General features: G+C 37.9%; 1 long non-coding RNA gene and 1 pseudogene across 2 annotated transcripts in view; both read right to left on the bottom strand.

The window, feature by feature from the left end:
- Nucleotides 1–3,658, bottom strand: part of LOC148698820 (uncharacterized) — an 8,026-nt gene extending 4,368 nt beyond the window's left edge. The window contains exons 1-8 of the long non-coding RNA XR_015958589.1: nt 3,595–3,658; nt 2,300–3,499; nt 1,908–1,996; nt 1,192–1,319; nt 869–1,081; nt 654–782; nt 501–566; nt 294–380 (exon numbers count right to left, since the gene is read on the bottom strand). This is a non-coding gene — a long non-coding RNA (uncharacterized LOC148698820). The remainder of the gene's footprint in view (nt 1–293; nt 381–500; nt 567–653; nt 783–868; nt 1,082–1,191; nt 1,320–1,907; nt 1,997–2,299; nt 3,500–3,594) is intronic.
- An 893-nt stretch (nt 3,659–4,551) lies between these two features.
- LOC137747339 (putative disease resistance protein RGA3) lies at nt 4,552–13,630 on the bottom strand (annotated as a pseudogene). The gene is made up of 10 exons (XR_015958591.1): nt 12,296–13,630; nt 7,892–10,378; nt 7,630–7,797; nt 7,195–7,372; nt 6,999–7,061; nt 6,485–6,611; nt 6,278–6,400; nt 5,578–6,169; nt 5,300–5,485; nt 4,552–5,203 (listed from the first exon to the last, which is right to left on the bottom strand). The product of XR_015958591.1 is annotated as a putative disease resistance protein RGA3 (transcript).
- Between the last annotated feature and the right edge of the window lie 314 nt (nt 13,631–13,944).

Genomic DNA, 13,944 nt, shown 5'->3' with positions numbered 1-13,944 from the left:
ACACTCTTAAAGAAAGCTCACAAAACAAACTAATTAGCAAAGCTTTTCTTATTTAGCTCTAGGCTTTGTTTCTCCTTGGATGATTTACAATGCTTGAGGACTTGGGTATTTATAGCAAACCAAATGAAAGCTACACCACACACTTACTTCACCTACAACATCCACCTACTTCACCTACAACCTCCACTTACTTCACCAACCTCACACACTTACTTCACCAACCTCACACACTTACTTCACCTACAACATCCACCTACTTCACCTACAATTGACATTGATTCTCAACAACCTACACTTGACTGTCGGAAATGTGTGAAATCTTGGGCCAGTCGAGCAGGTTGCATCTTTCTTTATTCAGATTCGTACCAGTCCCGATTGAACTAAGCAAGGAATATGTTTGGTTAACACTTACCACTTATTCAGATTCGTACCAGTCCCGATTGAACAATATTGAACCAAATATACATGAATAATTGATTGGAGATAAAAATAAAAAATACCTCTTATATCTGGAATATGACAAATATTTGGCCATCTGGGCCACTGTTCTTGGTGCATCTTTCTATCTGCATCCGCAACCATAGACGTGACACTTCAATATTTTGAAACCCTCTGTTGGAGGAGAAAGCTATGTAAAATATAGAGTTACATACCTGATCAGAGATATTCTTTTAGGTTTCGTTAGGCTTGTACTTGTATATAAGTGCCAACTTGTTGGTATCATCACAGTATCCAATAAATGAGGCCAAGTTTCTATGATGGATTCTCATCAGGAGCTCAACCTGCAGCCACAGGGAACTCATCAATCTCTAACAACAAGACAAGGCATTAACTTGCATTCCAAGGAATTAAATTCAAACTGTCAAACCTCTGTTTGGAACTCCCTAGCTGAGCTAGCTCCTTGAGATGACGATGTAGAACCACACTTGAGTGCCATATTTCAACTAGCCATGGTATACAATCCCAAATCCTCCTTTCCCGATTTCAATTTTAAAGTTTTTGGTGATTTCTAAAACCTCGTCATAAGTGAACTAGGACTTCTGATGCTACATGAGTTTTGTTACGTTTTCTCCATCTGCAGCTTAAGTAGACAAAAAGATATGAGTTCAGACTAACTGGTTAGGAATACTACTACACCATAGTAGGAGCGCCGGTTCTACCTGAATAAGTATCAAAGGTATAAAATGGTACCTGGTTTTCTTATTCTTCTCAGCTTCCATACCAGTATGAGCACTATAACTAGTAGGAGGGCCACTGCTGACAGCAATGATCCAAGTATTGGAACAACCATGTTCTCCTTGCACTTGCTTGAATCTGAACTAAAACAGGACTTATAAGCACATCAAAAATCTGAAGCACACAATATTGGAAGAAGTTCTAGGGTTAGTATAAATCCTAGTCGGCAAGCATGGGTGTATGTACCTGCCATCATTACAACTATAGTCATCATTGCCATAAAGGAAAGACAGCAAGGGTGTGCACTCTGGAAAGGAATGTTGCATGTGGGTGTGCACTCTGGAAAGGAATGTTGCATGTGATTGCTGACTCCTGGACAGCAGGGAGGTCATTTACTTTGTATTATTGCTGCATGTGTGCTGTTGCATCCGGTTACAAGGGTGTAAAGCTTTCTTTGTATTGTGTATAAGTATGCCTTCCCATAAGGCCTTCTATGATATGAAATGTATAAAAGGTATAAAATGGTACCTGGTTTTCTTATTCTTCTCAGCTTCCATACCAGTATGAGCACTATAACTAGGAGGAGGGCCACTGCTGACAGCAATGATCCAAGTATTGGAACAACCTGTTCTCCTTGCACTTGCTTCAATCTGAACTAAAACAGGACTTATAAGCACATCAAAAATCTGAAGCACACAATACCATTCGCTTTCGTTAAAGAAGATGCAAACCTATTCAGTGCTCTCCATGAATGAAACTTGCACAGAGCAGTAGGACGAGGAAACCAGTTGAGATCTTCTTCTCTCTGTCTCACTGCAGCCTATGAACTAACTGGTATTTAAAACACGTGACAATGTTCCGACCAAAAAAGCAGAAAAACGTATGTGACAGTGTGGATTTGTACCTCATGCTGCACAACTTTACATGAAACATGATCCTTATTACATGGAGATGCTTAGTCTACGTCAATCAATGGATCATGCAATGTTCATACTAAGAGAGCAATTTGGTTAAGCCAACGTATTTTCTAGTCAAAACATTTCAAAAATTGTTCCAAAGTGATTAAGTCGAGGACATTATCAATGTATATTAGTATTTACCTAGCATGGTGCTGTCATTGAACCTGCATTTGTGGAATCTGAACCAATGGAAATCACTCTAGGTGAACTCTGGTATGGTGAAATCGTACCACAAGTTTCTTCATTTGAGCCTGGAGTTCTTTGTCGATGCCTAGACACCTTTATTCCATACACTCTGTTAGTTGGCACAGCACAGAACCCATAGTGGCTCTATGTTGGCAGGTGAAAGTTGTGCATGCCATTGCTGTCTCTAAAACTTTCCAGGCCAAATTCACATCGAACTCTCCTCAAATCATTCGATACAAAATAGTTGTTAAATCCCATTCTGGAACTCAGGGTTCACCCACTGCACTATGTGGACAAGATCATCAATTTCTATGATTGCAGGTTGGCTAGTAAAACTCTCAAAATCAATTTTTTCATTCAAACTTTGATAATTGTAGTACCTGCAGACCAAAAAAAAGTATTATCAAAGCACTCACTGTTCATGCAGTTGTATTTATGACATGATAAAAAATCTAAGAGAACACAGAAACTAGAACATACTCTGGATCAAGATAACCCACTCTGCCCATGACCGACATTACCACACAAGTCTCATTATCACTGAAAACAACACTGGACAGACCGAAATCTGCTATTTACGCGTCCAAGTTTTTATTGCACTGCGCTTCTTAAGTGAGCTGAAATACAAATCCAATTTATCTGTGTTTAAAGTATTCTACATAACTCGACCTGATTTTATTTAAGGATGAAAGATTGAAGAAAGAAGTTACATATTGACTAAACAGATTACCTTCTACAAAATTGGTCTAAGAAAACTGTGCTAGTTGAGAGAACCTGCACACAGTGAGAAGAAACACAACCTTGTACAAAAGTGTACCTCAACATATGGAAATCACTCTAGGTGAACTCTAGTATGGTGAAATCCTGGAGTTCTTTCTCGATGCTTAGACACCTTCATTCCATACATTTTGTTAGTTGACGCAGCACAAAACCAACCATGGTGGCTCTATGCTGGGAGGTGGAAGTTGTGCATGTCATTGCTGTCTCTAATGCTTTCCAGACCGAATTCACATCGAACTCTCCTTGAATCATTCGTTCCAAATTCGTTGTTAAATCCCCATTCTGGATTCACCCACTCCACTATGTGGACAAGATCATCACTTTCTATGATTGCAGGGTGGCCAGAAAAACTGTAAAAATCAATTTTTTTCATTCAACCCTTGATATAACTATAGTACCTGCAAACCAAAAAATGTAATCACAAATAAACCACTCACTGTTCATACATTTGTGTTTATAAAAAATCTAATAGAACACAGAAATTTGAACATACTATCGATCAAGATAACCCGCTCTGTCCATGACCGATGTCACCACACAATTTCATTATGTATACATGTCAATTTGACCAAATGGCTACTATTTGGTGTTTTAATTACAAATGCATGAAACCTGCGTGCTTCCTCAAACACCAACATTGACCATTCTCTCCTTCTCATTAAAAAAAAAAAGAATTTTAACGAAATACTCCTGGTACTGTTCACTTTTAACGAAAAATCACCTTTTTACCTTTCCCTAGTACTATTCACTACATCTTTATTTGTTATTTTTCATTAAAACTAAAGTTTTTTTTTTGAACAACTAAAGTTTTTTTTTTTTTGAACTTTTCATTAATTTTCTTTTAATAAAATAAAATAAATAAATATGGCGTCAGTCATACAAAGTCAAGCTTTCTAAACCTCTTTTATGGACAGATACGGATTTTATGGTTCGAAGCTCAACCAACAGGTAATTTGGACCACTTAAATCGAATTCGATAGTACTAATTAACTTATATGCTGCCTCACTTTACATAATCTAAAGACTTCAACGTCTCTTTCACACAAAGGGCCTAAATTTTCTGATCTTTAAGCTCTGGACACTAATGTCAGGAGGGGATCCAAATTCCTCTTTATTATCCATCTGTCAAATTTTCTACTGTTTGCTTTAGCTTGTTGTCCTAGTTTCTCTCTTCCTCATCCTCCTCTAGCTAGCGTTTGGAATCCGGCATCCGAATCACATGTCCATGCGGTCCTAGACACATTAAAGCTTACCTACTCTACATAATGACTCCACTCCCCTCTTCCAACACCTCCATGTTTCAGACGAAAGAATTTCTAGAATTTTATCGTCAATTTGACAAATTAACAATGGCTTATTGGCTATGCCTCTCCCTCTGTACGTTGTTAATAGTGTCGATATTGTTCCATTACATCGATTGAAGAAAACCCCACATCAGGAATAATATGTATTAACAAAATATGATTCTTTATTTGAGAATTTATTTGAGAATCATAGCCGTTGGATGAGTTTACGATAGATAAATACCACAAAGTATAGATAGTCAAAAGTTCGAACATTATTGACGGATGGCGAATGTGAATGATAATTCAAGAGTAGTGAGAAAAATGATTGGTATTAAGTCTTTGGTCACTATTATCTTGAAAGTTGATGACCAAAATGACAACTGCCTCCCCTTCTTTTGGCTGCAACAGCAGAAATAGGATGCTTACTCCAGGTGGAATATGAACATCTGGAAATTACTCCAGGTGAACTCTGGTATGGTGACCTCGTAACACGAGCTTCTTCATTTGAGCATGGAGCTCTTTCTCGATGCCTAGATGTACACCTCCATTTCCAAACACTCTGTTAACGCACAGCACAAAACTCTCTGCTGAGAGGTGGAAGTTGTGCATGCAATTGCTGTCTCTAATGGTTTCCAGAACGAATTCACGTCAAACTCCCCTCAAATCCTTCGATCTCAAATCCCCGTTCTGGAACTCAGGAATCAGGATTCACCAACTCCACTATGTAGAGAAGATCATCATTTTCTATGATTGCAGGTTGGCCAGTAAAACTCTAAACATCAATTTTTTTCATTCAACCTTTGATAATTATAGTACCTGCAGACCAAATAAAGTAATCATAGATCACTCACTGCTCATAGATTTGTTTGTTTTTTTAAATCAAAATTCTAAGAACACGAAATCTGAACATACTCAAGATCAAGATACCCCGCTGTACTCTTGGCTGATGTCACCACGAGTCTCACTGTCACTGGGAAAAGCCATGGACAGACCGAAATCTGCTATTTTTGCGTCCAAGTTTTCACTTAAGAGAATGTTGGCAGTATTTACATCTCTACGCACAATACGTGGATTGCACCTTTATGCAAGTAAACAGTCCTGTGAGCCAAATTTCACAATATACATAAGTTGAATTAGGCATATGAACTTGTGCAGATATATTAGCGTATGAAATAACACGAAGCACTAACCTAACGGAATATCTAGTGTTATCCGAAGTCTCATTTCCCAAGTCATATGTGAGCTTCTATCTGCATTTGCAGCCATTGACGTGACACTCCAATATTTTGAAACCCTCTGATGGAGGACAATGCTTATAAAATATAGAACTACATACCTGAGAGAGATTCTTTTAGGTTTCCTTTAGGCATGTACTCGTATATAATATAAGTACCAAGTAGTCGGTTTCATCACAGTATCCAATAAATGAGGCCGAGTTTCTATGATGGATTCTCATCAGGAGCTCAACCTGCAGCGACAAGGAACCCATCAATCTCTAACCAACGAGACAAGGCACTTGCAATTCCAAGGAATTAAAATCCTAACTGTCAAAACTCTGTTTGGAACTCCCTAGCTCCTTCAGTTGACAATGGAGAAAGTATTTTAACCGCAACTTGAGTGCCATCTTCCAAGTAGCCATGGTATACAATCCCAAATCCTCCTTTCCCAATTTCAGTTTGAAAGTTTTCGGTGATTTCTAAAACCTCGTCACAAGTACACTGGGATTTCATTGATGCTACAGGTGTGCTACAGGTGTTTTGTTATGTTTTTCTCCATCTGCAGCTTAAGTACAAAAAGTTATGAGTTCAGACTAACTGGATAGGAATACCACTACACCATAGTAGCAGTGCCATTTCTAACTAAATAAGTATCAAGGGTATAAAATGGTACCTGGTTTTCTTATTCTTCTCAGCTTCCAGACCAGTAAGAGCACTATAACTTGAAGGAGGGCCATTGTTGAAAGTAATGATCCAAGTATTGGAACAACAATGTTCTTCTTGCACTTGCTTGAATCTGAGCTAAAAAGAACTTATCAGCAGATAGAAAATATAAATCTAAAGGACGCAATACCATTCGCTTTCGTTAAAGAATGCTAACCTATTCAGCACTCTCCATGAACGAAACTTGCACAGAGCAGTAGGACGAGGAAACCAGTTGAGATCTTCATCTCACTGTCTCATTGCAGCCTGTGAACTACCTGGTATTTAAAATGTGTGACAACGTCCTGACCAAAAAAACAGAAAAACGTATGACACTGGATTTTTAACCTCATGCTGCACAACTTGCAGAGTACATACATGATCCTTATTACATGGGGATGCTTAGTCTACATCAATCAATGGATCATGCAATGTTCATACTAAGAGAGCAATTTGGTCAAGCCAACGTATTTTTTAGTCAAAGCATGTAAAACATTGTTCCTATTAGGGTTATGTGGTGTGATACAAGTCAGGGAGACAACCTGAAGTATTAAACAAAAGTGATTAAGTCGATGACAATATAGATGCATACTTGTATTTAGCCTACACTGATTCACTGCACAACACATCCCAACCCCATTTTTAACCCACCAAGTTTTGAACATGGGATGAATGAGAGAGTTTGTAGCTACCTAGCATGCTGCTGTCATGGAAACTGCATTTGTGGAATTTGAGAGAGTTTGGCCAGTAAAACTCTACAATTCAACCTTTGATAATTATAGTACCCGTAGACAATAAAAAGTAATCATAAATAAACCACTCACTGTTCATACATTTGTATTTATAACTTGATAAAAAATCTAATAGAACACGGAAATTTGAACATACTTGTGATCAAGATAACCCACTCTGCCCATGACCGATGTCACTACACAAGTCCCATTATCACTGGAAAAAACCACGGATAGACCGAAACCTGCTATTTTCGAGTCCAAGTTTTCGTTGTACTATGCTTGCTCTCCTCTCTTAATGCAATTCTCCTATTGGATTCCCTTCTTAAGTGTAGCTGAAATACAAATCCAATTTATTTGTGATTACCGTATTCTAAATAACTCTGAAATATACATGGATAATTGATTGGAGATAAAAATAACAAGTAACAACCATGCGCAACATGCCTTAGAACATATTTGAACATTATAACATATACAGAATAACCGCAGACTCGTAAACAGTTGCAAAAAAAATTAATGTTCTTCCACGAGGCTAAAAGACAAGAGAAGAGAACAAATCATGAATTGCTGTTTCGGGAAAGAAACCTACACTTGACTCTGGGAAATGCCAGAAATTTTACGCAACAGTAAAATTTGGATTGGCTTCCCCAGTGCCGATAGATACTTGAGATTCCCACAACGGTGAATAGATAGATGGTCGATTCATGACAGGTTCCGTCATCACTCTGGTAAGAGCCTTTTGAATCAGAAATCAAAACTGCAGAAAACGAGAGTGAATGAAGAATTTTGAAAAAAATATACATGCATAATTGATTGGAGATAAAAATAAGGGCTCCAAAAATAAAAATTACCTCCGACATAGAATGCGAGAAATCTTTGGCCATTCTGGGCCGCTGTCCTTGGCGCATCTTTCTTTCAGTTGGGGACACGAATGAATCACTAGGGCAAGCAATTTGGTTAGGCGTTGCATAGCTTCGACCGTAGGCAGATACATCAGGTTCTTACATTGCTCAATTTCCAACTGTGTAAGAGAAGTGAGGTTGCCCAACCACTCTGGAAGAGCCTCCAGACCATCGAAACCTTCAATGGACAAAAGTGTTAGAGAAGTTGAGTGTTGAATTTGCTGAGGCAGAGACTTGAGCTTAGGCCACCCCTTCAATCTTAATTGTTTCGATGGGACCTGAAAATCCGGAAAAGAATCGAGCTCTTGGCAGAAGGCAGCGAGAGACAACTTTTCCAAACGAGATAGAGAGTGCAGCCCCTTGGGCAAATACATCAGGTTCTCACAATCACGAATTGTCAACTCAGCAAGAGATGTGAGGTTGCCCAACCACTCTGGAAGAGCCTCCAGACCATCGAAACTAGAAATGGACAAAGATGTTAGAGAAGCAGAGTGTTGAATTTGCTGAGGCAGAGACTTGAGCTTAGGCCTCAAAGTACAATTCTAATACTTTCAGTTCCGATGGGACCTGAAAATCCGGAAAAGAATCGAGCTCTTGGCAGAAGGCACCGAGAGACAACACTTCCAAACGAGACAAAGAGTGCAGCCCCTTGCGCAAATATTGTAATTTCCCACATTTATATAATTCCAAACGAGATAGAGATTGTAAGCTGGACACATTGTGATCCGCCAGAGATATCAAATTGTCGCAGAAGTTGACACTTAATTCAGTGAGGGACGTGAGGTTGTCTAAACTGGGAATAGCCTCTAGATTAGGGCAATTACATATTTCCATATGCTCAAGAGAGACGGGGGTTTGTAGCCCATGACCCGACAAAGTCCTCAAATTTCGACAATCCATGATACTCAGTGTGCGAAGACTAGTACAAGAATGGAGCCCACTCAGTATACTTGTGAATCCATCGCACTTATAAATCTTCAATTCACGGAGGGATGTGCAACCGTTTAAAGACAAGTCCCCCTCGAGAGTAGTGCAATTATCAATAACCAAATCACGGAGTGAGGGCAGACTCTGAATTGAAGTGCATCTGAGCTTTGGGCAACCAACTATTTTCAACTTCTGAAGAGACTGGGATGGTGAAATTTGGAAGGATTCTAGATTGCCACAATCCTCAATTTCCACCGTCTCAAGTGAGGGGCAATATTCTAACCCACAACACAAGCTCAACAATTTCTGACAGCTCCTAATTCTCAAATGACGGAGTTTGGTTACTCGACAATTTCTCATCATCCACGATGCAAATTTAGTACCCTTGAATTCCTCAATCGTCAAGCTTTCTAAGTTGGGGTGTGGTTGGAGTCCTTCAAGAATATCATCGTCAAGAAAATTGCCATTTCTTTCTTCCCCCCATTCTAATATCAATTTTCGTAGGTTTGCCTTTTCCACTAATTTTGATTTCATTGCTTCTTCTTTGTCCCGCACAAATTCCAAGGATCCAATAACTAGTTCCCCTTTCAGTTCATTTAACCCACCTAGCTCATCAAGTCTATGACGCCTTGCTCCATCCAATTTAAAACAAGGTAGTGTTTGCAGATGAGTCAATCTTGTCATCCTAAATGGAACTTCCACATCCTTGTCGAAATAAACATGTCTCAAGTTGATCAAATTTTCCAATTCCCTAGGAAACGTTTTAATATATATATTTGACATTCTTAACGTCTCAAGATTATAGAGCTTGCCAATAGATTTGGGGAGTTCTTCTATTCCTGTCCCGGAAATGTTAAGATACCTCAAGCGTTTCAACTTTCCAATTGAATTGGGCAACTCCTCAATTTCGGCATCGAATAAATTCAACATCCGTAAACCTTTAAACCTTTGAAAGGCGTTACCAGGGACCTCGCAATCAACAAACAACGACCGCAATCTCCTAATACTCCCTTTTGGAATTCTTTCAATTGTAGTGGAAGAAATATGCGCAACATGCCGAATCTCTCGTGCGTCATCATCCATCTTATCCAAGTCTCGCGTCAAGCTTTCAGATTTGAATGCTTTTTCTGCAAGATCATGCACCAAATCGTGCATCTTGCAAATGGTAATGCCGTACTCTTCTCTAGCATCTTGAAATAAAGAGTTTTGCAATAGAATATTGAAATATTTATTACCTATATCCTCCATACTTATGTTGGGAGAAGAATGGAGATATCCTTGAGCCATCCAGAGCTGGACCAACTCATCTTTTTCAATTTCAGAATCTTTCACAAACATTGAGCAATATACAAAACATTGCTTCAATGATGACGGTGTTAAATTATCAAAACTCAACTCCAAGACTGACATGATTTTCTGATCTTCATTTGGTAATTCCCATATTTTACTTTCTAGAATTGACGACCATTCACGCCTACTATTTTTAGAACACATTAGGCTTCCTAAAACCTGTTGATACATAAGTTAGTTAGTTTCTATATATTTTATAATATAAAAAGGTGATTAGCAAAATAACAATCCCAAATTATAGCTTCATTGAATTTTGAATAGAGTGATGAGCAAAACAAAGATGCATTAAACTCAACTTCGTTTTGTATCGATCAGAATTGCAAGATTGCTCTCCAATATTTTTGCTTGTTAGAAGAGAAATACCAAGGAGACTTGCGAGCCAAGTAAGAATTAGTCTTGGAATTAAACTCAAAGATACTTGGTTAGATCATTTAAATATAAGTGTTAATTTAGTACTTATGATAACCAAGTAATTGAACAATTTGTAACAATGCACTAGGAAGGTAGTATTTTGAAGGAGCGTTTTGATCCACATTTTTTATAGCTAACTATAAAAAAACATTAAATTTACACAGGCGCGCGGTGAGCATAGAGCGAACTATCCTTTCGCCATTTACTAAAGAAACACTAAATTTGATCAAACGGTTATACGACTTCGGATTTGGGTGATTTTTGTAGAGATGATATTTGAGAAAAGACATAAAAATAGACGGTTAAATCGTTGAAATATACAAACATATATATATATATATATATATATATTATAAACAAATTGATCCTTTAAAAGCTCATTATTATGTTTTTCATGCAATTTTCTTTTTAAAATGTTCGGACAAAATTAAATATACCAAGTTAAGGGTTTTTATAATGGCGATTGATTATTTAATTGTACTTATATTAGCAAACTAAAATGTTTTAAGTTCAACTCATATGAATGAGGATAACGTTTTGAATTTGTTTGAGTTCGAAATCATACTCAAACATGACCTAGCCCAATTCCCGTTAAGAGTAGAATGGTAAAAATCATAGTGATACATTACCCTAATTCTGCAAACTAATCCTTTATGGAGAAAGCCACCAATCTATGTCTTCGACTGGCGACCCATTTTTGTGTGTAATTAATGTCTCATATTACAAACTTATTTCTGAACTACTCATTAATCGTTTAATACCTATTTTAGGTAAACTTATTTGACAAAACCAAGATGTTTTTTTTATCCCATTCGATTGATTAATTCAATATGGGATATTAGAGTAATGCTAGAGAGACCAACTACTTCAATCATATTCATAGACCACATGATGTGTTAGTTGATGGTTGGACTCATTATTCAAATCATTAAAGAAAGAATCCAACTATCAATCGCTACATCATGCGGTCTACAAAATATGGTTTCCCTACTCCCTAGCATAAAATTGCAAAGAGAAACTTGATATGAAAAACAATTTGGGTCATAATCGTTATCAATTAGCATCATCTTTCTCTATGATTAAAACAATTAGGCTTTAATGACACTTGGATTAAATCTTATTGGGTTTGAGAGTCCTGTTTTCCTAGACTTCAATGACTAAGAAAATGATTGTCGCTCACCGTTAGATCTTTAATCCAACGGTACAGGAAAAATACAGCAAAAAAGTTAAATGAGCACCATCCATTAGATTAAGATCGAATGGTGGGTGACCATCATTTTCTTGGTAATTGTTTTATAGGAGAACAATTCTGTTGGGTTTGATAGGGTTTCTTCCGTTTGTGTAGTTAATTGGCTATTCAATCGTATTGACCTCAAACCTCTGTGGCTAAAAGAAATAGAGGATTCAAAGCCAAGTCTATGTTTTCTCCTTTAAGAAAATTTAGAGTAATACTGTTGATGTAATCAAATTTACTCCCTTATTTGTATAGTTTATACTTTAACATTAGTTTATACGACTTTATGCATAACATTTGTTTATATATAACATTTTTTTTATATAGCATTCTTTTATTCGTCGTCTTAATCCATTTTTTTTATATATTTATGTTACTAAAATAAAAAACCAAATAAAAGATAGCAAGGGGGAATATGATAATAGACATACCTTTGCCACCAATGGTACACCAGCACACTTTTCAGCTATCGCCCTTCCAATGCCCTCTTGATCTGAATCTAGAGAACGAGCATTACCATTTCGTAATGCTTCACCCTTTAATATGGACCAACAATCCTCGTTTGATAGGAGCCCCAAATCACACTTCGGCATTGTCCCCGTGATTGATGCAACAATAGCACTGCGGGTTGTAACGATGGCAATGCTTCCGGGACCAGAATTGAGTTTCGACAAACAATCCGTAAAACTGCTCCATAAATCCTCAGCTTCATTCCAAACATCATCGAGTATCAGCATATATCTCTTCCCTGTCAACCTTTCTTTGAGGTTATTCAGCAATGCTTCCTGACTTGTAAATCCTGTCCTGTCCGAGTTAAGGGATTCTAACATCCGATTTAGAATCGAATTAACGTCAAAAGGGTTGGATACACACACCCACATTTTTTCCTGGAAATGTCCACCAATAGCATCATCGTTGAATATTGATTTTGCCAAAGTCGTCTTTCCGAGTCCTCCCATTCCCACAATGGCCTTAACTGAGAGGTACTCTTCCTGATTCTTGGACTCGATCAAGGTTGCAATGATATCCGACACAGTCTTCTCCCTTCCAATGATCTTCTCATCCTGACGGAAGCTTGAGACGGTTTCTCTGTTCCCCATACCTGGAGGGGTTTGATCTACTCTCCTTGCAACTAAGCCAATGAAAGGTGCCTCACTCTTGAGAGCAGCCAGGGACGCATTGATGTTCTTAATCTTGTGTGCCATCTTTTGACGAAATAAAATGGGATTGGAGAGCGAAAAGAAGTCAAGTACCTTCTTCTTCATGTGGTTTTGAATTTCTACTTTACGCCGGAGAACGTCGTAGTTGATGTCCTCCAAGACGTTATCGGCATCATGAGCTACGTCTTTCAATTTCTTGACCCAGTTTCTGACTGCCATGCTCCGATCTCGTGGTTTGTGGGCAACATCGCCTAAGTACTCTTGAATCTCAAGTGACGATTGATGAAGCTCAGTTACTTCTTCTTCGAATCCTCGGAAAAGACCGATTTCTTGAGCAGCAAGTGAAGCGACCGACTTCAGTATTCCCTCCACCGGATAAGTGATGAGACCTTCGAGCACATCCATACTCGCGCGACAAAGGGAGATTAGAGAGTAGAAAGCAGAGAACTGGGAGAAAGCCAAGGAAGGACACAAGAAGAGCGAATAAGATGAATGAAAGGCTTAACAATAATTCAAGAAAATGCGGTATAAGAAGAAAGGACCCCTTATGATTGACGCCACTTTACACCTGTGAGCGTCAACATAATGTTCAGGAGCAATATTAACCCTTCTTATCAGCAAAGATTCTTTCTAAACAACTTTAGTCAGAGGCCGACTTTAATAAAGTAATGATGATTGAATTGAAAAGACAAAAAAGAATATCATATTATTTAGTAGTATGATCTAGTAGTATTTTTTTTTATTTGTAAATAAGAGATATTAAGTTCGATTCTCATCAAAGATAAAATTGAACAACATTATTGCTAATGAATCCTAGAGCTATTGGACCCCATCCCCCTTGTGTTTGGCATCGGTGGCACCATTGTGTTTGGCAATCAATGCAAAATTATGTACAATAATTTAAGTATCAAACAAAATGT

This window comes from Pyrus communis, chromosome 2 (assembly GCF_041283825.1).
Source record: "Pyrus communis isolate YQ-2024b chromosome 2, ASM4128382v1, whole genome shotgun sequence".
In the NCBI taxonomy this organism is placed as follows: domain Eukaryota; kingdom Viridiplantae; phylum Streptophyta; class Magnoliopsida; order Rosales; family Rosaceae; genus Pyrus; species Pyrus communis.
This window is presented reverse-complemented; position numbering and strand designations above follow the sequence as displayed.